At 35.2% G+C, this 22641-nt stretch overlaps 1 pseudogene; it reads left to right on the top strand.

The window, feature by feature from the left end:
• The first annotated feature begins 5640 nt into the window (after positions 1-5640).
• Positions 5641-6429, top strand: LOC102980128 (coiled-coil domain-containing protein 90B, mitochondrial-like; annotated as a pseudogene).
• The last annotated feature ends 16212 nt before the right edge of the window (positions 6430-22641 follow it).

Below are 22641 nucleotides of genomic sequence, written 5' to 3'. Positions count from 1 at the left end.
CCAGATGTCGCTAACCTTAAAAATTACACATGCATTCAACTATGGAGTAGCCATTAAACATTGCTAGGTTTCTACTAGAGACCATTTTAGTCCACCTATTAGTTGGGACATATGGGTAAACTCTGAGAATTAAATATATAAAACAATGAGCTATAGATATGTTAAGATAGACTGTCCTGTCTTTAGCATCTTTATAGGATTAATCTGTGTCTTCTCTTTCGCAGCGGCTCAATAAAAATGTGGCTGCTGCTGTTTGCTATTTTCGTTCCCTGCTCCTTTCCTTGGCTCAGGTAATTCTCCATACCTGTTATTTGGCCAGGCTGCTCCACAATTCACCAGCCCTCCGTGGTTCTTGCATCAAATACAACTCACACTTCACCAACAGATGGGTCAGTACAATTTGTGTTTGTCTCAGATTTTGCCCAGGAATGCAAGCTGTTTCCAATGCAGTCCACAGTAGAATCCTGAGAGCTGGCTTCCCATCCCTCTCCAGTCTTATCCCTGCTTGGTCATTTAGTGCCCTCATTCCCTTTTTCTTCCTAACAAATCTAACCCCAAGGAAGATTTAAAACCCACAATTCAGTCTAAACCAATGATATTGTTTAAAGGGTTAGATCTGTCAGGCACATCTACATTTACTAGCTGACATGAGTTTTAGATAATAAAATTATCCTTTATTGGTAGAATTTTAGGTCTCAAAAGACATATTGGAAAAGGTTTCTTGGGGGGTGCCGGGGGTGCAGGTGAGTCAAAGGGTCTCGTCTAGCACCTCAGAAAATACTCCGAGTCTTTTACTTTGCTTTCTTATGAGATTAGTTCTGGTGAGGCATAGCGCCCCTTCTCCAAACCATCTCTCTCTCCCCACCTTTATACTGCATATGAGGGAAACCTCTACTAAGAAGCTTTTCTTGATTAGTTTCACCATGCTTCAGCCAGCCTGTTTAAATTCTGGCCTACTCTTCCACTGTTATCAGGCTGTTAAAGACCTCCAAGGTCCCGGGCCTAACACTTTTATAGACCCTACCCAACATCATATCATATCGAATTGTACTGACATCCCACTTCAACTATATATTTTTTTCCTGCAACAATAATTTAAAAAGATTGTAATACTTTTATGTCCAAAAATTTTTAGCTATGTATAGCTTGTTTATTTTAAGATTGACTATAATTTCTTGGTAATCATTGTGCATCCTCAGAAATTTTGGTGATAAGAAAATATACCTTACTCTTTTTTTAATGTAATGAGGTTTTATGAATATTAAATTTCACAGGTAGTGAAGAAGATATGATGGTGACAGTTTGTGGAAATTTAATTAAGCACTTAATTTACTTTTAAAGTTTTTTGTAATGAAATTATTTTTCAGGTTTCAAACATTTTTACAAGTGCTCAGAAGGCTCATTTTTAAAAAATAAATAAATAAATTTATTTATTTATTTATGGCTGCGTTGGGTCTTAGTTGCTGTGCGTGGCCTTTCTCTAGTTGCAGCAAGTGGGGGCTACACTTCATTGTGGTGCACGGGATTCTCATTGCGGTGGCTTCTCTTGTTGCAGAGCACGGGCTCTAGGTACACAGGCTCAGTAGTTGTGGCTCGCAGGCCCTAGAGTGCAGGCTCAGTAGTTGTGGCGCACGGGCTCAGTTGCCACGACTCACGTGGGAACTTCCCGGACCAGGGATCGAACCCATGTCCCCTGCACTGGCAGGCAGATTCTTAACCACTGCACCACCAGGGAAGTCCTTGAAGGCTCATTTAAAAAAAAAATTATTTTATTGAAGTATAGTTTATTTACAATGTTGTATTAATTTCTGCTGTCCAGCAAAGTGATTCAGTTGTACATATATATATTCTTTTTCGTATTCTTTTCCATTATGGTGTATTACAGTATATTGAATATAGTTCCCTATTCTATACAGTAGGACCTTGTAGTTTATCCATCCTATATATAATAGCTTATATCTGCTAATCCCAAATTCCCAGTCCTTCCCTCCCCCTGCCCCCTTTGGCAACCACAGGTCTGTTCTCTATGTCTGTGAGTCTGTTTCTTCATAGACACTCATTTTAATGACATCTATATAGAGAGTAATGTGCTGGCAGAGAAAGTTAAGAAGTTGAAAAGACAAAGTCCCTGCCCTCAAAGAGTTCAGAGGAACATATTTAAGGAAATAATACCCATGCAGGGTGATAAGTGCGCTAATTAAAATAGCATTAGGGACACACAGTTGGCTGTGACTAACTCGACTCAACCCAGTTCTCAGAAGAGGTGACTTTTGAGCGTAACAGTGACTGACTTCAGTCATTCCTAGATTGAAGAGTCAGGATCATTCATGGAGGACTGTCTCATTAATTATTTTCACATTCTATTTTTTAACGAATACAATCTTGAGTTCTTGTAAAAATCTGGAACATCTACCAGAATTGGTCTGATATGATTCTCAACCCATTGGGTCACCCTCTTTGCAGGAGCCTCCCTTCCACGGTAGAGATAGAATATGAATAGGAGGGTGATCCAGTTGCATGTGATCTTCAGAGAGAACCTTCGAGGTCAGTGCTATCGTGATCCCATCAAATAGGTGAGGAAATAAAAACTCAGAGAAGGGAAGTCATTTGCCTAAAGTCAGACGGGTAGTAAAATAGCAGAGGTGGGGATCAACCTCCCATTGGTGTGACTCCACAACCCTTAACCTCACCACTCTATAGACTGGGACACTGAACGCACACTCCCACCTCATTCCTATGGCTGCTCTTCTCTAGGTAACTTGGTGTGCAGTACATTTTTCTCAATTTCCTTCTCTGACGATGAAATGTAAAAGAACTTTTAGAAAGAAGGGGAAAAAAACCCTCTCCATATCCAGGAAGAGGTAAAAACTTAAATCAGGAAAAGAAAACTCAGAAAGGAAAAAATATTGAGCACAAAGTCATTCTCCTGATACCCCCAGCTTTTCCCAAAGCTTCTTTTATAAAGTGACAAGCATTTCCGTCTTCACCCTACATTTCTGCCTACCTTAGCAAGAAATATTTTGCTTGATACATAATTTTTGATAAGGGAAGATGCATCAGAATAAAAAGGTGATAATATTTCATATACTTGAATGAATTTTAGGATGGAAGTTAAACAGAACAATAGGTGTATTCATATTATAACCATTTTTAATGATCCCATTTTAAGATCTTGTTAGAGGCTAAGAATAGAACCCACACAAACATTGAGTTAGTGAAAGGTACTAATAGCAAAAATTCCTCAGAGCCATGAAGATTAGTCTTTGCTGTAAGTTAGGATAATATTCTGTTAGAGGAGTTCTGATTTTAGTATTGTGTAAGCTGTTTTCTTAATACATATCTACCCTCTGCCTAGGTGATATTCATGAAATAAGGCATAGATAATGCATTTAGTAACACTGAGCTGAATCATGCAAAACATAATTTGTGTGCAATTTTGGGGAGTGTAAAATAAAAGTTGTTTTAAATGTCAGAAAAAAATCCATAAAAATAAAACATTCTAATCAGAGAAAAAATTCAAAAGCTTGTGTCATAAAGGAAAACAATTTACTTGTGCCGGTACCCTTAATAAGTGCCCCAAAGCGTTCCAGTGCTGTTACATTCTCTAATGATATGACAGTATGTGGCACATCTCATCTAATCTGTTAGTAAAATCCTAAAGTCACTTATGTCAGTCTCTAATGCAAGCCAAATGAGTCTTTCCAGTAATAAGAAGCTTCGCAGAATTAGTTTTCGTTTTGCAGAAAATTGCCATTGGGGCTGGCACTTTTATCTAAAAATTTCACTCGTGCATAAGCAAAAAACTCATATATTATTTGGTTACATTCCATCAGTATGAGAAATAACATTGTGAGAATTCTATGCATGCTAATGATATATAGAAATCCACCTGCTTTCAGATAAAATGAGTTTAATTTTCTGTTGCCCACTGCCTGGTTGGCCTTTCATAAATTACTTATGCACAGCTATTATTAAAATGGAGGGAAAGCAAATTAGAAAGTCCTCCTATCTCTCCACTGGATTTAGCCAAGGCAGGACTGTGACAGCTAGAGTCAGCGTTTTTGAAAAAATTCTGCTCTCTTGAAAAATTTTGCATCTCTATACAATTCTATACCACTGTTGTAAACGTTCTGACCTGCCTTCTTACCAAATTAACCTAAATCCTTTCTATTTTTCAACATTAATGGAATCCTCTAGAGTCCTGCTGATATATATTAAAATATATTTATTGGTTAATTTGAATTCCAGCATTTTGTACCTCATTTCCAGCACTCCCGTTAAATCTGAACAGCTTTGAGCTTTAGCATTAAAAACTTACAAATTAAGATACATACAGTACATCTTACAATTATCAGATCAAAACAACTTAACTTTTATTGGAGTATAGAATGGCAAATTTAACTTTCTGATAAAATAGAAAATGAAGGCTGTCTGTGTGAAAGAGTTAATTGGATTTCAATGAGTGTTTTCTAGCTGATGAGGGGGCATCTTTATTGGCCAATGAATACTTGAGCTCTTGATTTTAAGGACAGGTGAAAAGTTTTTATTTCTAGAGGGTTTTGAAGTCCAAAGTTCCCAATAACTGAAGACTAATTTCTGTTAATATTACTTTGCTCAAGTATGATCACAAGTTTCTTAGAATATCTGGTTATCATGTCTTTGAAGCCTGAGTAAGTATTGATGAGGCTCTACCCTTTCATGCCATGGTGTTAAAAGAGTTATCAAAGCACTATTTTGAAAAGCAACTTCAACTGCAGCTCATATTGTAAAAGATAAAATAAAGAACACTCCCAAGCCATTTCATAGAATATATTGATAAACAGATTTTTTTAAAAGAGAATTGCATCCTGTGTTGGGGAGGATTGGTTATCATACTCAAATAGCATTTAACCTAGTTCTGAAAAATTAAATATGCTCATTAGTTTCTGTTGTTAAGATCTTCATAGTGTTTTGATATAAGCTTTGTACATAACTAAATGGAGTTTTAAAAACAGCATCTTGATAGTATAAGTTATTAATACGAATAAAATTACAAATAAGTATTTGTGGTGTATGTGTGGGGTGAAAGTGGATCTGTCTTAGGAAAGTATGGTGGAATGGGGAAAGGAGACACATACCTCTTTTTTGCCCTCATCTTTGCCCTGAATCCAAACTAGCCATTTTTCTTTCTCTTTGGGAGAAATCTTTCAAACAAAGGTAACAAACATACTTATGCTCACATTCAAAATGGATGTTGGAAAAGAATACCAAGTAAACCAAACCCAGCATCACAACTAAAAGGCATACAAATGATTTTGGAAATTTGCTGCTGTAAGATACCAGAGGAAAGTATTATTTTCAGGTCCGTCCACAGCGATTTTCAAATGGGGTCATCTCTCCTCCTGTCAAAGTTTAATGACAAAGTGTTGTTCTGTCCTTGAGAGAACTGGATTAAAAATACTATTTGTGTATCCAGCATTATTAATTTTAAAATTCAGTGTGTAATTATATGGTGCATTTAAAATAAATCTATTCTGAAACTTGCAAGGTGGAATTCACTAGTGAGGTGGAATTCACTAGCAATAGAGTTTTGTCAAATGTATCAAAAAGAATGCAGAGTTTGAGCTTTTGCCCTCCCTTGCCAGCTACAAAGCCGAGGACATGTGGAGCCACTGGGTTTGGCAGCTCCTGTGTTCTGAAGGCATTGGGGGCCTCCGGGTTTCAACTCCCTGTGGGCGTATTTCCCCGGCCCTGCGGAGAGATTTCTTCACCACCACAACCAAAGAAGGATAATATATGAGGCGAGTGGACATAACTCCTTTAGGACAAAGGAAGTTAACTTTTGATACCCGTGCATTGGTTCAGGACTTGGAAACTCATGGATTTGACAAAGCACAAGCAGAAACAATTGTATCAGCATTAACCACTTTATCAAATGTCAGCCTCGATACTATCTATAAGGAGATGGTCACTCAAGTTCAATAGGAAATAACAGTACAACAGTTAATGGTTCATTTGGACTCCATCAGGAAAGACATGGTCATCCTAGAGAAAAGTGAATTTGCAAATCTGTGAGCAGAGAACCAGAAAATGAAAACTGAATTAGAACAAGTTAAGCAACAACTGATAAATAAAACCAGTCGAATCAGAGCAGATAATAAACTGGATATCAACCTAGAAAGGAGCAGAGTAACAGATATGTTTACAGATCAAGAAAAGAAACTTATGGAAGCTACCACAGAATTTACCAAAAATGAAACCAAAACCAGAGTTATATTTCAGAGACAGGGAACAAAACTGACACTGAAATTGCTTATTTAAAAATCCTATTGGAGTCTAACAAGCTTGAGACAATTCGTTACCTTGCAGCCTCAGTGTTTACTTGCCTGGCAATAGCATTGGGATTTTATAGACTCTGGAAGTAACAGTGAAGCTACTATATTATGCTCCTGCTCCTGCTGCTGTTGACTTCTTATAACAAACACTGTGCCAGGATGGATTTACTTTGAACATTGGAAGTTGCAGTAGAAACTTAATACAAGATTATTTAAAGTACATATGGACTAAAGGAAATGTTTTAGAATGGGAAGGTGTATTTTGTGTTGTTTTTTATATATGTCTGTGTTGTATTATGTTGAAAAGATGCCGTTCAAAACCTGATTGATTTGTTTTTTATATATGTCTTTATTGTATTATGTTGAAAAGATGCCATTCAAACCCTCATTGATTTGAGATAGACAGGCCTTTTGTCTTCATCCTTTTGATAGCTCATAGAAACTGAAGCAGAGTTTTCTTGTTTGCTTGAACAACTGTAAATCATACAGGATTTCTTTGGTATGTGTTGCAAATAAATAGGGAATCTAAAGTGTAGAGTAGTCAAAAGACTGACCTTGTATGGTCCAGCAAGTGAGAATCAGAGGCTCTCCAACTAAATTTTTTTCAAAGAGTTAACAGCTGGGTTGTTTTCAAAACAAAACTTACTGTATTTTGATTCAAAATAACTCAGAATCCTCTTGCCTAAGAAAATTCTTGGCACACTGTAGAAAAATTTGTGTTGGATTAATAAATAAAGACCGTATAGATTCCATGGTAAAAAAAAAAAAAAGAATATAGAGTTTGAGATCAGTGAGCTAATTGAATCATAATAGTTAATCCTCTGTTTATAAAATACTTAACTAGCTGAAGTTTCTTAGATGTCTTGTTTTTTACCTTGGCAATGGTGGTTTAAGCCAAGAAATCCCACGGAAGACAAATAATTAGTGTGCCATTACTCCCCAGGCATCTGCATAAAGTCTAACACCTGCATGAAAAAAGAATCATCTATTCTTTTAGACAGTTTAAGGTAACAGCATGGTTGGCATTTTGTAGACACAGCTTCCTATCAGTTCTAAGGGTTGTAGGCTGAGAAGAAACTTAAATCTAAATTGAAAATAGAAGATGAATTAAATTATCAGGATAATTTAGGCAAAAAGCTAAAATAAAGTTTTGCAAATAAATCGGTCACATGCTATTCCTCAAAAACTATAGCTTGCTTTTCCTATAGACTCTTGGCTTTGAATTAATTCATCATTTAATTGATCAGTTGTTTCCCTGTAAATTGCTTGAAGAGCAGCATGCATAGAGTTGTGAAAAGCTAGGAACTTTTGAGTCTAACAGACTTAGATTTGAAACTTGGCTATAACATTACCTAGCTGTGTAGGTACATAACCTCACTTAAGCCTCAGTTTCTTCTTTTGTAAAAATGGAATACTACCTTAATCACATATATCAGGAGGATTGAATAAGGTCGTGTATGAAAATGATTGACTTATGAGTATGTAGGTGCTCAGTAAACATTAGGATTTCTTTAGTGCATTTAATCAGCTACAGGTATGTAAGACATTTTAAAACAGGCTTCAGATCTTATACATTTTTGGTAGTATTATAGGTATGATTTCCATATATAACTTCTCTTTAGTCAATTGTAGGTATGTAAAAATTTTGTTGTTGCTGTTGTACTTTAGATATAATATATTTTTGTAGTGTATGATCTCCATAAAACTCCTCAGTATGTACATCCATGAATGAAGCAGAGAAGAGTTTGTTTCTTACAAAAGGACAAGGATTTTGAAAATACAAAAGATTTCAAAACATTCTTAAATAAGAAAATACTTGAGTTGCTCAATGTAGAATATTTGAGAATTATACAGTGATATAAATTGAAAAATGAAAACCTTCTTTCTTTCCATATTCCAAAGACATTTGAATATCTCTATACATATCCATATTTTTTACAAAACTGAGATCATATTGTATTTGCTAAGATTTGATAAACATTTCATTTAATAACATATTAGTCCTTCCTCATGACAAATATTTTTATAAGCATAATTTTTAATGACTGCAAAATATTCAGGTGAATGATCTTACAATAATTTATCAAACCATTTACTATTTTTGGATGCTTAGGTTGTTTCTAACTTAGGTCTATTACATAATTTTATTTAACTAACAAATTTTTGTCTGCATTTTTTTGTTGTCTTCTTTGGTAACCTAGTTGTCAATGAATATAGGCATTTTTGACCTGTTTAGAATTTAATTCCAAATTCCGCAAGAGTTGTAGCACTTTATACTTCCACAAATAAAATGCAAGAATATACTTCTCAAATCCCCTTTGCATGAGTTGAGCATGTTATTTTTAAAAACTTTTGTGAATTAATAATTGAAAAATTCAATTTCTATCAAAAGTGTATGAGTACCGGTTTCCAGTAAACCGAATCAGCACTGGATATTATCAACAAAACAAGGTATTTTATTTGTTTTGGCGAAATTTATTTTTTAAATGAAAGGACTTTTTAAACTGGTAGTGGGATTGAACATTTTTTTCTATGTTTATTGGAATTTGAATTGTCTTCTTTGGCGAATCATCTTTTCTCACCCTTTTATCATTTATCTATTGGTGTGTTTATCTTATTCTTATTGACTTATAAGAACTATTTATATATTAAAATAAAACCATTTAGTATTTTGCATTTATTTTTGGCCTTTTAACATTATGATGTTTTAAAATTAATATAGTTTTATGTTTTTATATTAAAAAATAAATCCTTTCCTTTATTTATAATATTATAAACTTCAATACTTATATATATATTACTTTCAAATATTTTACTCATAGAGAGTAGTAAAATTATTGCTTAAAATTAATTCTCCTTTTGTAGTTTTTTTTTTTACATTTTATACAAACTATCTGAAATTTATTTCTGTATTTATGAAGAGGTAGGGTGTTAGTTTTATTTTTTCCATACTGTAGGCCAACCTACTATCAGAGAGTTGGTTTTTTCCAATCTCTTATATTGGCTAAGTCTCATGGATTTATGACAGTTTCTGACTTACTTCTCAGTTATTGATTAGATCTATTTATCTGTAGATAGTTTTTCCCTAATATTATGCTCTTTTATGCAATACAAATCTTCACCATTTTATCATTGTTTTGGCAATAATAAAATAATAATTGCAATAAATGAAAATTATGATTAGGACAAGAATGATCACTTTACTCAAGTCAGTGACTCATATGCAAGGTAACCTTGGATAAACTACTTACTTACCCATTTGGGGTAAGTAAAGTGGGAAGCATCTGTAAAATGGGCAGAATAGTATCTAGTGAACATTATGGTTTACTCTTCAATAGGCATTCCACTCCAACTCTTTAGTGGCCAGTTATGATAGTCTTTTCATACGTAACAGTGATTGCTTTAGATAAGGTCTTGTCTAAGCCAATTGGGCCAATAAAACTTGAGAAAAGTCTTAGGGCTTCTGGGCAAGAAGCTTCCTGCACTTTAACAGTTGGGTAAAAGTGGGTTTGGTCTGTCTGTCTCTCTCTCTGACACACATGCACATTTCCCTTACACATGAACAAGGAATTCCATTTCCCTGTCTACTACTGGCAGTTGTCTTGAGATTATGAGGCAAGCAGGCTGAAGACTACAGCTGACTCAAAGAGAGGGAAAAGTTAAGAAAATAACAGAAGGTGGAGACTGGAGCCCTTATCTCCCTTTGTCTGAAGCCCACACTACTTCTGGCAGGTTACTGTTACTTGTAACTGAAAGCATCCTGATTGATACATATTATCTCTTCCCAGTTTAGTGTGCTAAGCAAATAAAAGCATGATTCCATAGTGCTTTAGAATATCACCAGGAATGCAGCACTATGTGGTTGTCATCATTAAGATGTCATTAGGTACGAAATGTTGCTGTCAGTATGCATGAGTTAGTTGATCCCACATCTCTATTAGCAAAAATGTTTGAGCATGCAGCTTCAATATATTTGTTTACCAGATGCATTACTGTAAATATCTATGTGATATATAAATAAAAATATATATTAGACATAATATATGTAACACTGAATATTATATACATTATAAAAATTCACAAAACAGGAAGGAACTCGGAAGAGATAAAGACGAAATATGATTAGGACAAGAATGATCACTTTACTCAAGTCAGTGACTCATATGCAAGGTAACCTTGGATAAACTACTTACTTACCCATTTGGGGTAAGTAAAGTGGGAAGCATCTGTAAAATGGGCAGAATAGTATCTAGTGAACATTATGGTTTACTCTTCAATAGGCATTCCACTCCAACTCTTTAGTGGCCAGTTATGATAGTCTTTTCATACGTAACAGTGATTGCTTTAGATAAGGTCTTGTCTAAGCCAATTGGGCCAATAAAACTTGAGAAAAGTCTTAGGGCTTCTGGGCAAGAAGCTTCCTGCACTTTAACAGTTGGGTAAAAGTGGGTTTGGTCTGTCTGTCTCTCTCTCTGACACACATGCACATTTCCCTTACACATGAACAAGGAATTCCATTTCCCTGTCTACTACTGGCAGTTGTCTTGAGATTATGAGGCAAGCAGGCTGAAGACTACAGCTGACTCAAAGAGAGGGAAAAGTTAAGAAAATAACAGAAGGTGGAGACTGGAGCCCTTATCTCCCTTTGTCTGAAGCCCACACTACTTCTGGCAGGTTACTGTTACTTGTAACTGAAAGCATCCTGATTGATACATATTATCTCTTCCCAGTTTAGTGTGCTAAGCAAATAAAAGCATGATTCCATAGTGCTTTAGAATATCACCAGGAATGCAGCACTATGTGGTTGTCATCATTAAGATGTCATTAGGTACGAAATGTTGCTGTCAGTATGCATGAGTTAGTTGATCCCACATCTCTATTAGCAAAAATGTTTGAGCATGCAGCTTCAATATATTTGTTTACCAGATGCATTACTGTAAATATCTATGTGATATATAAATAAAAATATATATTAGACATAATATATGTAACACTGAATATTATATACATTATAAAAATTCACAAAACAGGAAGGAACTCGGAAGAGATAAAGACGAAATAATTTAAAAATAATTTTATTTTGTTCACTTATTAATGTTACAGAAAACCCTTCCCCACTAATAGCATCATTATTAAATATATTTATTTTATAAAAATATCTACTGGATCACACACTATTACCTAACCCTTATCATCTCAGAAAGGTCAATAAATCATGAACAGTTGTCTTTAAAAAAATGTCACAACTGTACTTTAAATTCAACCACTCTTTTAAGTACTTTTTGAAGAAGTTACCAGCAAAATCTGTAATATACCAGGCTTCTCTCGCAATCTAATGTCAGGTATTGTAAAGACTCTATTCTTTAAAGTAATATCTGTATGTATATTTGGCCTCATGCACAAACTGCAATAGGCCATAATATGCTGAAAGCTTCTAGATGAATTAAGGCTTTTCTGTTGACCCTCAGCATTGCTAAAACCACATACCTCCCGCAGCCAAACTGACAAACCTTTTATGATAGGTTGACCAATTTAGGGTGTCAGTGTCAGCTGTGTATTAAATATTATAGGGTTCTTTTATTCCTTTTTAAAGATAAAGATAAATATAAACTCATTATTTCTCCCATATGTTAATAAATTGTCTTATGTCCTCCTGGCATGTGAATGCCCCTCACTGGAATACATCGGTTAGATATCAATTGTGAGCTGCTAAAAAAAAAAAAAAAAATCTAATTTTTTTTTGGAAAGAGCCATCATGAGGTTACATGTCAAAACAACTGAAAACCAACCCTAAGAAATAGAATATTCTAGTTGATAAACTGCTATGAATGTAGAGGCTATTGTTTTTATTCTGGCCCCAGTATTGATTATAAACCTTATAATCACAGTCAGAAGCACAAAACTAGAATAGTTGGTGCTAACGTGGAAATTGAGGAATAGCAGTGTTAAATCAATGAGACCACTTCTGCCAGTGAAGGGGGGGTAGAACTAGGAATTTATCATAGTGTAACAAAACCACATGAAGTATTGCCTGAAATGCTTTCAGCATCAAAAGAGAGCCAGTAATATCATCATTTATTTGTATAAAGATTCAGATGGTTTTGAAAGGTTAAAATATAGTTATATCTGGGTACTCTGAACTCTTGGAAAGTGAGTTGTACTATATAGCCAAACTGTACTGCTTCTTAAGGATTAAACCCTCAACAATCAACCCTTTTATTATATTTTAATTTTTCTAGTATGAGTTTCAGTCATTTATGTACTAAGCAAACATTTCCAAGAGTCTTCTGTAAATTCCTATAGACTGCTCCTGTGACGTGTGTAAGACCATTTGCCACATCCGTAAAGAGCTCTGCACCGCTGCCCTTTTTAAATTCATGCTTTGCTTTTTATGGTGTTTCTATCTTTTCTTTTTCTTCTATATTGTCACATCTTGTTAATATACTAAGTTCTGCTTGTGGGAAATACCCTTCTACAGCCCTTCTCTCCCTTCCTAATTTGAGGCTTCAAATCAGTTTTGGTCCTGAAACAAGTTAGAAATGTTCATTAACAACTAGATTGAGTTCTCTCCTATCAGCTGAGTGTCAATTTTACTGCCTGTGTATTATAATATACATTTCAATTACTTAATATTCTTTTTTTGGCTTTGAGATTGGTGAGGAAGCCACAGACCCATGCTTCAGAATGGGTAAATTGTTACTCTGGTGCTCAGTGTTTTCTGCTTTTGACCTGATGGCAGTGGATTCCTTGACACCTGTCATGTCTCTGTGTTGATTGTTAAGCCTTCACTCATGAAGAATGATTATAAAGCATTTCCTGTTATCCCAACTTCTTAAATGAGGTTTTCTCAGAATATAGGATATGAAAAAACATATAAACATCCTTAGAAATACCAGAAAAGAATTCTGCACTGAACATTAGTGACACCCTACTGAATTTTTAAAAATTCCTTTAATCTAAGACCAAATTGCAATGCATTAATTGACTTTGGATTGTTTCTTTTTGACTTCTGGAAACTCAGAGTCATTGTCTAAATTTTTGACTGAAATAAAGTAAGAAGTAAATAAAATAAAATGTTTTTATTGTTTGTCCCACTATAAATTTTAATTTATTTGACTGTTTACCAGAATTAGAGTTGACGGTGTTCACTTGATATTTGAAGTGCATTTTATGATAGATTTTTTTTTTTGCAGTTTTAAAATTATTTAAGACCCTTTTTTGAGAAGTTACAGAAATGTATAAATCACACAGAATGAAGTCCAATAATACTACTTTCTGTATGCTTTGTATTTTACAATTTCCAAAGCATTCTCTCCATAACTTAATTTTTTAGGTCTCATGAACCATGTCAAGAGGTAAATGGGGCAGTTATTACAACTGTTTTACAGATGAGAAAACTGAGCCATGTTTGCAACTAAGGGACTGACCAAGGAGGTCACGTAGCCAGCTTGCAATTGACAGAACTTGGATGTGAATGTGAATATAGTCAGTGCTTTTTGCCCTTCAGATACTGCCTGGGTGTGGTTCATAGAAGTACTGATATGAAAATGAATGCTTAATAAAAACGTGTTGACTGATTGATTGGTATGGAAGCAAGTCATGTCTAATGGAAGTGAGAAGAGGCTGACAAGAATGTCAGAATTGGCCTGGAGAGGGCCTGGCACGTGCCTGTGCATTTTGTTCTCAGTCACTGCTAGATCCTATTCCTACTGTCCATGAAATGACCCAGGAATCCTTCTTTCCTGGCAGTGTCTGTAGCTGCTATATGTGGACCAACTCTCCACGGAGCTAGGATTAAGGAAGGGCCATAGAAGAGTGATCTTCCCACTAAATAGGCTGATAAAATGTTCAAGAGTCACAGCTGTTAGACACAGCAGGTCTTTTGTTCCCTGTGCATGTGGAAAAAGATCACAGGAACAAAGTTCCAGTTCTTCAAAATTCAAAGTTCTAGGACTTCAAAGTTTTGTTTTGTTTTTTTGTTTTCTTTAATCTTGGGAGAGGACTTTAGAATGATGTGCCACATTATCAATACATACAATATTTTACAAAAATCAGTCCTTTGTCCCCAGAAGCTCATTTCCTTTTTTATTTAGCGCAGGACATATCCTAGGAACTTAGTAAAGGGCATACTACAATATTAAGAATTCGATAATTAATGTTGGCCAGGATTTGAATTTAAATCCTTTACTTTTCAGGGTCTAATTAAACTGAGACATTATTGTGAGTGGAATGAGACATTTTCCTGACCAACCATATATTAATGGTTTAATGTGTAAGGATTTTATGTTAAAAGTTTAAAACATGTTTGGAATAATGCGTTTTCCTTTGAAGTCAGGAAGAGTGAAAAGTTATCTTGCCTTAACATAAAAGGAAATCACCTTTGATAAAAGTGGCCTTATTAGGGCAAATATTATTTTATCTCTTTACAATTCTCAGTAGCTCTAAAATACACCACAAAATTGTAAATATAATTACAAACACTATACCAACATAACTGCTGTAGTTTAGTAGGTTTGGGTTCTAAGTAACTAATTCATTTTAGATCAGGTTTTTAGCTGTGAAATTGAACTCTTTGGGGAATGATGTTAATATTTGCAGGTAGCTTAACTCCAAAACTGTCAATATAACAGAATTGTGTATTCAAGTGCTTAATTTCATGTTTTACTTGGGTTGTAAAAGGTAGTTTAATATATGTCCTAGAAAGTCAGCTATAAGAAAATAATCATCTGTTGATGTTTACAATGTACTCTAGAAAGTAAATACTGTTCATTTTCTGGCAATCATTTTTTTCCCCCCAAATTATAAATTATATGCATTAAGAGCATTAACATCTTAGAAGTCCATAGCAACTTTTCTCTAATAATTCAAGTGCTTTTACATCTATTATTTCATTGTATGTTAACATCACTATATGTACTTCATTCTCAAATCAAACTCACAAATCAATATACTATATGTACTTCTTTCACAAATCAATGTTAATTGAAAATAGCATTCTAAAATTTAAACTTAAAAGAGAAATGCATAACCTGAAATCTATGAACTATAAAAATTATAAAAAGATAAACCTCCAAAAATGCTCTGTTCCAAAATAATATTCTTCAAATTTCACAAAGATGAAAATATTAGTTGGATTATTTAAAATCCAACTAATATTGAATAAAATCATCAGGCATGAATAAAACAGTAAGACTTGGTGTAAAATAAGCCTTCAGTTTTTATGTAAAAATAAAAGTGTGTTTTCATGCTCATACAAGCTTATAATCTTTTTCTGCCCCACTTCTCTGATCTTAGGAAGAAAGGATCAAGTTCTTTTGCTTTCTTCTCTGTTTCATCGAAATAGAAATCATAGATCTTAGGAGAAGGGGACAAGAAAGCGAAACAAAGGGCAAAGCTAAGGGCGAAGTGGACTGAAAAGAAGGCTTCATACATTTCCCCGAATCCGACTGTTCTCTGGAGTTGGCTTATCAATGTCTTGTATGGTAGTAGTAATAATAGTAGCAGTGGTATAATTGTCACTCATATAGATATTCTTCCTGAAAATAGAGAAATAGCCTATTAATTTTAGGAAGAGTATAACTTTCACAAAGCCCTCAGATTTAGGCTCAGGGCACTGAAAAGAATGTCTGAGCACTCAGAAATGTTTAATTTAAGTTTGAACTTGGACCATTTACCTTTTTTAAAATTTATTTATTTTTGGCTGCATTGGGTCTTCGTTGCTGCGCGCGGGCTTTCTCTAGTTGCCGTGAGCGGGGGCTACTCTTCCTTGCGGTGCGCAGGCTTCTCATTGTGGTGGCTTCTCTTGTTGTGGCTCGCGGGCTCTAGAGCTCAGGCTCAGTAGTTGTGGCGCACAGCCTTACTTGCTCTACGGCATGTGGGATCTCCCCAGACCAGGGATTGAACCCATGTCCCCTGCATTGGCAGGCGAATTCTTAACCACTGTGCCACCAGGGAAGTCCCGGACCATTTACCTTTGATTGTCACCACCACCAAATCCTGAAGTTGAATCTCTTGAAACTTACTATGGTTTCAGCAGACAGGGGTTAAATTTCCTTCCAACCTGCCCTAGATTCTTCTCAGGAGCTGGGAAGGCAGCTCTCCCAACTCCCAAGTAAGTTATTCAACACAGCATAAGGCAGAGGTCAAATTCTTCTGCTGAGAACTTATCACTACTCAAACCAAAAGGAAATCTAAAGAAGACTGCCAAAATGCTTCTCTGCTGCCCTCCCCCACCAAGAGAGATATAAAAATGGCAGAGTTACAAAGCAAACTACAGTGTATGGAACATATATATATATGTGTTCATATATTTATATATATAAATTTATATATATAAATTTAAAAAGCCCACCACTTTGTCTTATTTGCATGAGCACAAATCGCTTTCAACTTAATGCCAGAGAAAAAGGCAACATTCCCTGTGATGACTTGCTGAAAAGCTCACTGTATTTTTTTGATAATGGATTTTAGTTCATTGTCATGTACTTCACTCTTCATCAGCAGGAGCACTTCAGGGTAAAGAAACAGGCTTTTACCACACTGGAACAAAAGCTATATAAGAAAAAAAAAAAGTCCTGAGCAGATGGAATATTATTTGCATTTGCACAAATAGTGGTTTTTATCACAATTCATATTACTCCATTGTGAGCTAAAGTAAGCCAGATGTGTCTACAGTATGCTGCAGATGTAGAATCGGCTTTTTGTTTGTCAGACTCAGAGGTCCCAACCTTATGATCTTTGTACTTATATATCCATTAGTTTTATTTCAGTTACTTATCAGGAGGGAAAAGAAGAAAATGGCACTTTGTATTTAAGAGGACCATTGCAGAGAGGGCCAAATTAACTATTTTTTATTTTCATGAGTGAGGATCAAATAGGTTTCAGTTATCTGAATGTCCATCTAGAGGTCTAGACGATGATGTAAAATTTAAAAGCAGAATGTTAAGTGTAATAAAAGTTTAGTTCTCTATGATTACATTAAATAATCCTTGACATATATTTTTTTCTTAAGTATCTCTTATGCAAAGTAGAAAGACAAATTATTTGACATGATTGAAATAGAATTTTAGGTCTGAAAGGGATCTTTGACACTATCTAGACCAACTTCCTCATTTTACAAATCAGGGAACTGAGGCTCTGGCACTGAAGTGAGTTGTAGGAACTGGTACAGATAGAACTGGAGCCTGGTCTCCTGACCTTGAATCCCATCATCTATCCATATATCAGCATTTTCTAAAATGTTTTATTTGGGCTACAAGCTTGAACAGGTTTGATAATTCAGGCTTCAAAAAAAGTTAAGCTAACAAATTTTTCTCAGCCTTTAGTATATGTCATCTCTGTTGTACCTTTCTAAGAGCAGGAAATAAACAGCGTTTCCCAAAGTCTCTTGGCCCAGACCCCCATTTTCCACAATACATAACAAGGGTCACTTGTGTAGATTGTTCTTTGGGGGTTGCAGCAATGGAGTATTACATCTCCTTTTCCCTTCATTACAATGAAAAGACATTGAACAAATTTAAAGAAATCACAAGGGAAAAAATCCTCAACATCAAATTCTGTTAAAGATAAAATAAAGGTATTCAGTTTAATTTAAAACAATGAGTGATATATTTAAAGCTAGCTAGACATTTTTGATCAGTTAACATTCATTTATTTCATTTCTTAAACAAACCTCTGCTTTCCATGTTATTCACTATGTCTTATTTAAAAAGAGTGTGCTCGTCCATCCATGCTGATAGTGGAATAGTGGCTGCTCTCCATCTGCGTTAACTCAGAGTCTAGTTGGTAACCCAAGAACCATTTTTATCTGGCTTTGAGATGTTCTTATTCATTTGTCCATTTAATCATGTAATGATATGATTGAGCCCCTAGTATATATCAGGCACTGTGCTAGGCATTGAGACTGTAGAAATAAGTAGAGCACTTCTCCTCAAGGAGCTTACAGTCTAGTCAGGGAGAACCAAATAACAAACAAATAAACAATTATGAACAAGTAAACAAACATACAAAGAAAAAATAGTTACAATAAAATACATTATACTATATTCCATACCACATATTATCATAGCATATTTTCTGATAGCATAATACACAAAAGTGCTTATAACAGGATGCCATGGATGCAAGTGGAAGGGCATATTACACAGACCAAGAGGTCAAGGAAAGCCTCCTGATAGAAAGAACTATCTCAACTAAGACCTGGAGGATAACCAGATGTCAGCTATTGTTAAGCACAATGGGAAAGGGAGAAAGAAAAAACATTCTAAGCATAGAGACTAGAATGTACAAAGACCAAGAGTTGAATGAGGACATGACATGTTCTAGGGATTCTGGTGCTACTGTTTGCATGTGCCGGGGCGTAGAGTGTGACAAGGAGGCTAGAAGATATAAGGCTGGAGAATTAAGTAGACACCAGAAGATGAGGCTGTCCTGAACTGCGTTAGAGTTGAGACTTTATCCCCTGAACAGTGGGTATGGGAAGGTTCTGAAGGATTTTACTTTGTCAGACAAGTTAAAAGGCTGTGAAATAATCTAGAAGAAAAATGGTGGTGAACTGAACATAGTAGTGGTGGAGATGAAAACAAGTGGACAGTTTGAAGAACACTAAGGAAGCAGCATATACAGTTCTTAGGGATGGATGACTTGTGTGGACTGGCAAGAGAGACGACTGTAGATGACTCATGTGGCTGGGGCATCGGCAGGCCACTTTACTTAGTTATATTTGGTTTAGGTTATTTCTTTTTTTTTTTTTGCGGTATGCGGGCCTCGCACTGCTGTGGCCTCTCCCGTTGCGGAGCACAGGCTCTGGACTCGCAGGCTCAGCGGCCATGGCTCACGGGCCCAGCCGCTCCGCGGCATGTGGGATCCTCCCAGGCCGGGGCACGAACCCATGTCCCCTGCATCGGCAGGCGGACTCTCAACCACTAAGCCACCAGGGAAGCCCTAGGTTATTTCTTTAACTACCTGACAGCAAAGAAGAAAAAGTACCTTAACTTAGATTTGAAATGATATAGAGTCACAGGGATGCAGTGACCTTCTTAAAGCTGAGGTTAGAAGAAAAATGCTTTTAATCTCTTCGTATTGTAAAAATAGAAATGTTTGTATCATAATAACTTTTTAGCTATAAAGAAAGCATTTTAATTTAGTAAATGTGCATAATCTGCAAAAGTAGATGAAGAAAATAATGTCATTTCTCACTTAGAGATAGTTACTACTCTAACATATAGATATTTCTAACTGTCTGAAAGCTAATTATCTGAATTCAGGAACTGAATTTTGATAGCATGAAATATTTGTATTTCTTTACAATCTTCGTATGTGTACATGTCACAAAATTGGCTTCATATTATATGTGTAATGGTGTCCCAATTTTTAATTTAACATTTTGTTGTATACATTTGTCTTGTGTCATCATATAATCTTTAAAAATGTGATTGTATTGACAGGACAATAATCCACTGTACTATAATTTTTGAACCATTTCCCTATTCAAGAACATTAGGGTTTTTTTTCACCATAATAAATGCTGTGGCAATAACATTTTTAAATGCAATATTAGCCTTTGATTGTTTTTTAGGATACCTTCCTAGAAGTGGAATTGCTTAATCAAAAGTTACTCACATCTTGAAGTCTCTTAATAGATAATGCCAAATTGACCTTATACTTTATAACAATATTTTGAGTGTTCCCTGTGTTCCGGGAACATTGTGTTTGAGTGTTCCCAGAAAGCAGAAACATTTCAGAAAAAAATGTCTTTAAATCAGGAGTACATAACAGATATTTGAGTTATGGGAAAATGGGTTTTGTTATTCACTTGAAAAGCAGCAGTAGATATACCTGCCATAGAAAACAAGTGCTTAGTGTCTCTTCACACCAACTGAACGTAGAGCATTTACCCCAGCCTAACAAAAGTGGAGACAGTGAAAGAGCTCTAGTATGAAATGATCTTATCATTTTGTTATATGGTCAGTGGAGAGTAAATTAGACAATACATGATCAAATGTTTGACTTATATACTTCCACCAAGAAATAAGTCAGACAGAGAAAGACAAATACTGTACGATATCACTTATATGTGGAATCTAAAAAATATAACAAACTCATGAACATAACAACATCCCTCTGTTAGAGGATGAAGAATGGAAGAGCCAAACAGACCTCGAAGAGGTATTATGATTGTGTAATGTTGTTACAGATGACTATACATACACAAGGTACACAAAGGAGAAGAGCACTCCAGAGGGAGTGAGCAGGAACAAAGCCCTACTCTTTAAACGCTGATGTTTTCAAATCTAGAGGGTTCATCTTCTTCCATCTTTTATTTCTCACTTTATGGGCTATCTGCCAATAGTCTTATCCACTCCAGAGGCAAACACTGGTATAGATATATTAGTCTCAAGCCTATATATCTATTGGATCACCAGAACTGTATTTTTAACTCACTGGATGGCTCCACTTGGATATTCAACACACACTTTATTTTTAAATTATTGTTTAATTGAATTATAGTTGATGTACAATATTATATAAGTTACAGGTGTACAATATAGTGATTCACAATATTTAAAGGTCATACTCCATTTATAGTTATTATAAAATATTGGCTATATTCCCTGTGTTGTGCAATATAACCTTGTAGCTTAGTTTATACATAATAGTTTGTACCTCTTTATCTCCTACCACTCTATTGCCCCTCCCCCCTTCCCTCTCCCCATGGGTAGCCACTAGTTTTTTTCTCTATATCTGTGAGTCTACTTCTTTTTTGTTATATCCACTAGTTTGTTGTATTTTTTGGATTTCACATATAAGTGATATCCTACAGTATTTGTCTTTCTCTGTCTGATTATTTCACTTAATAACTCCAAGTCCTTCCATGTTGCTGCAAATGGCAAAAGTTCTGCTTTTTATGGCAGAATAGTATACCATTTGTATATATATATATATATATATATATATATATATATATATATATATATATACCACATCTTCTTTATCTATTCATCTGTTGATGGTCACTTTGGTTGCTTCCGTATCTTGACTATTGTGAATAGTGCTGCTATGAACATTGGGGTGCATGTATCTCTTCGAATTAGTGTTTTCGTTTTTTTTCAGATGTATACCCAGGAGTGGAATTGCTCGGTCATATGGTAGTTCTATTTTTAGTTTTCTGAGAAACCGCCATACTGTTTTCCACAGTGGCTGCACCGGTTTATGTTTCCACCAACAGTCAACACACACTTTAAATGAAACATGATTTGTTCCCTTCCAATCAGCCTTTCCTCCTATATGTACTTAGATTAACTGGATTTCAGAATCTTCTTAGATTTCTTACTGTTCCTCAACATTTAAAATTCTTTGAAAAAAAAATCAGTAGGAACCATTTTTTCTCTTTCTTGAATGTCTCTCGAATCTGCCTTTTTCTCCTATTCTTGCTGCTATCGCCTTAGTTCACGCTTTTATTATTTCTTATTGAGGCTATTGCTCTCTAATGGTACAGAGCAATGTAGCATAGATATGGTAAAGTAAAAAGAATATAGGCATTGGAGTTGAACAAACCTTTAGAATATCATTTCCAACTCTTAATATTTAAATAAATTTTTTGAAGTTACTTAATTTATTTAGGTCATGATTTTTTCCCTCTGTAAAATGAGGAATCATAATATTTACTTTCAGGTTTATTGTAAAGATTTAATATTATACTGTACATAAAGTACCCAGTACCATGCGTAGTATGTAATAGCTATTTAATAAATGACAGGTACCTTTTGTATGCAGTTGTAGTGTGAAATAAATGCAGTTAAGAGACAAACAAAAGAAGAATGATATTGACACATGTAACTGGGAATTTGAGGACACTGTCACCCAGGGCTGACACAATGTTGTAGAGCTCTTTTTTTCCTTTCACCTCTATTTTTTCTCATATGTTGGCTTCTATTTTACACAGACTCTTTCTGTGTAATGGCAGGATGGCTGTTGGGAACTCTCAGCCTACATCTTTAGTCGATGTTTACTGAAAGGATCCATGGCTTAACCTCAGGAAGGAACTCAGATGGGCTCTGTTTGAATCACATGCTTAATCCATGAACCAATTGTGCGTCCCAGGAAATGCAGCACTAAAATTGACCCAACTTTGTGGTTCTGTGGGACACTGATTGACAGTCCCACCAAGACTGCACAGAGTGGAGAGGAAGTTCTCACCAGGAAATGAACACTTTCAGACAAAACAACATGCCTACCATACCTTCCCTACCCAATCTCCTTGTCTCCAGTATTTCTATCCAGCGTATCCTCCATGAGATAAGATTATTTTTCTAAAATGTAGAATGTA

The sequence above is a fragment of the Physeter macrocephalus genome, chromosome 1, assembly GCF_002837175.3.
Source record: "Physeter macrocephalus isolate SW-GA chromosome 1, ASM283717v5, whole genome shotgun sequence".
NCBI lineage: Eukaryota > Metazoa > Chordata > Mammalia > Artiodactyla > Physeteridae > Physeter > Physeter macrocephalus.
Note: the sequence above shows the minus strand (reverse complement) of the source record. Positions and strands in the feature narration are given on the sequence as shown.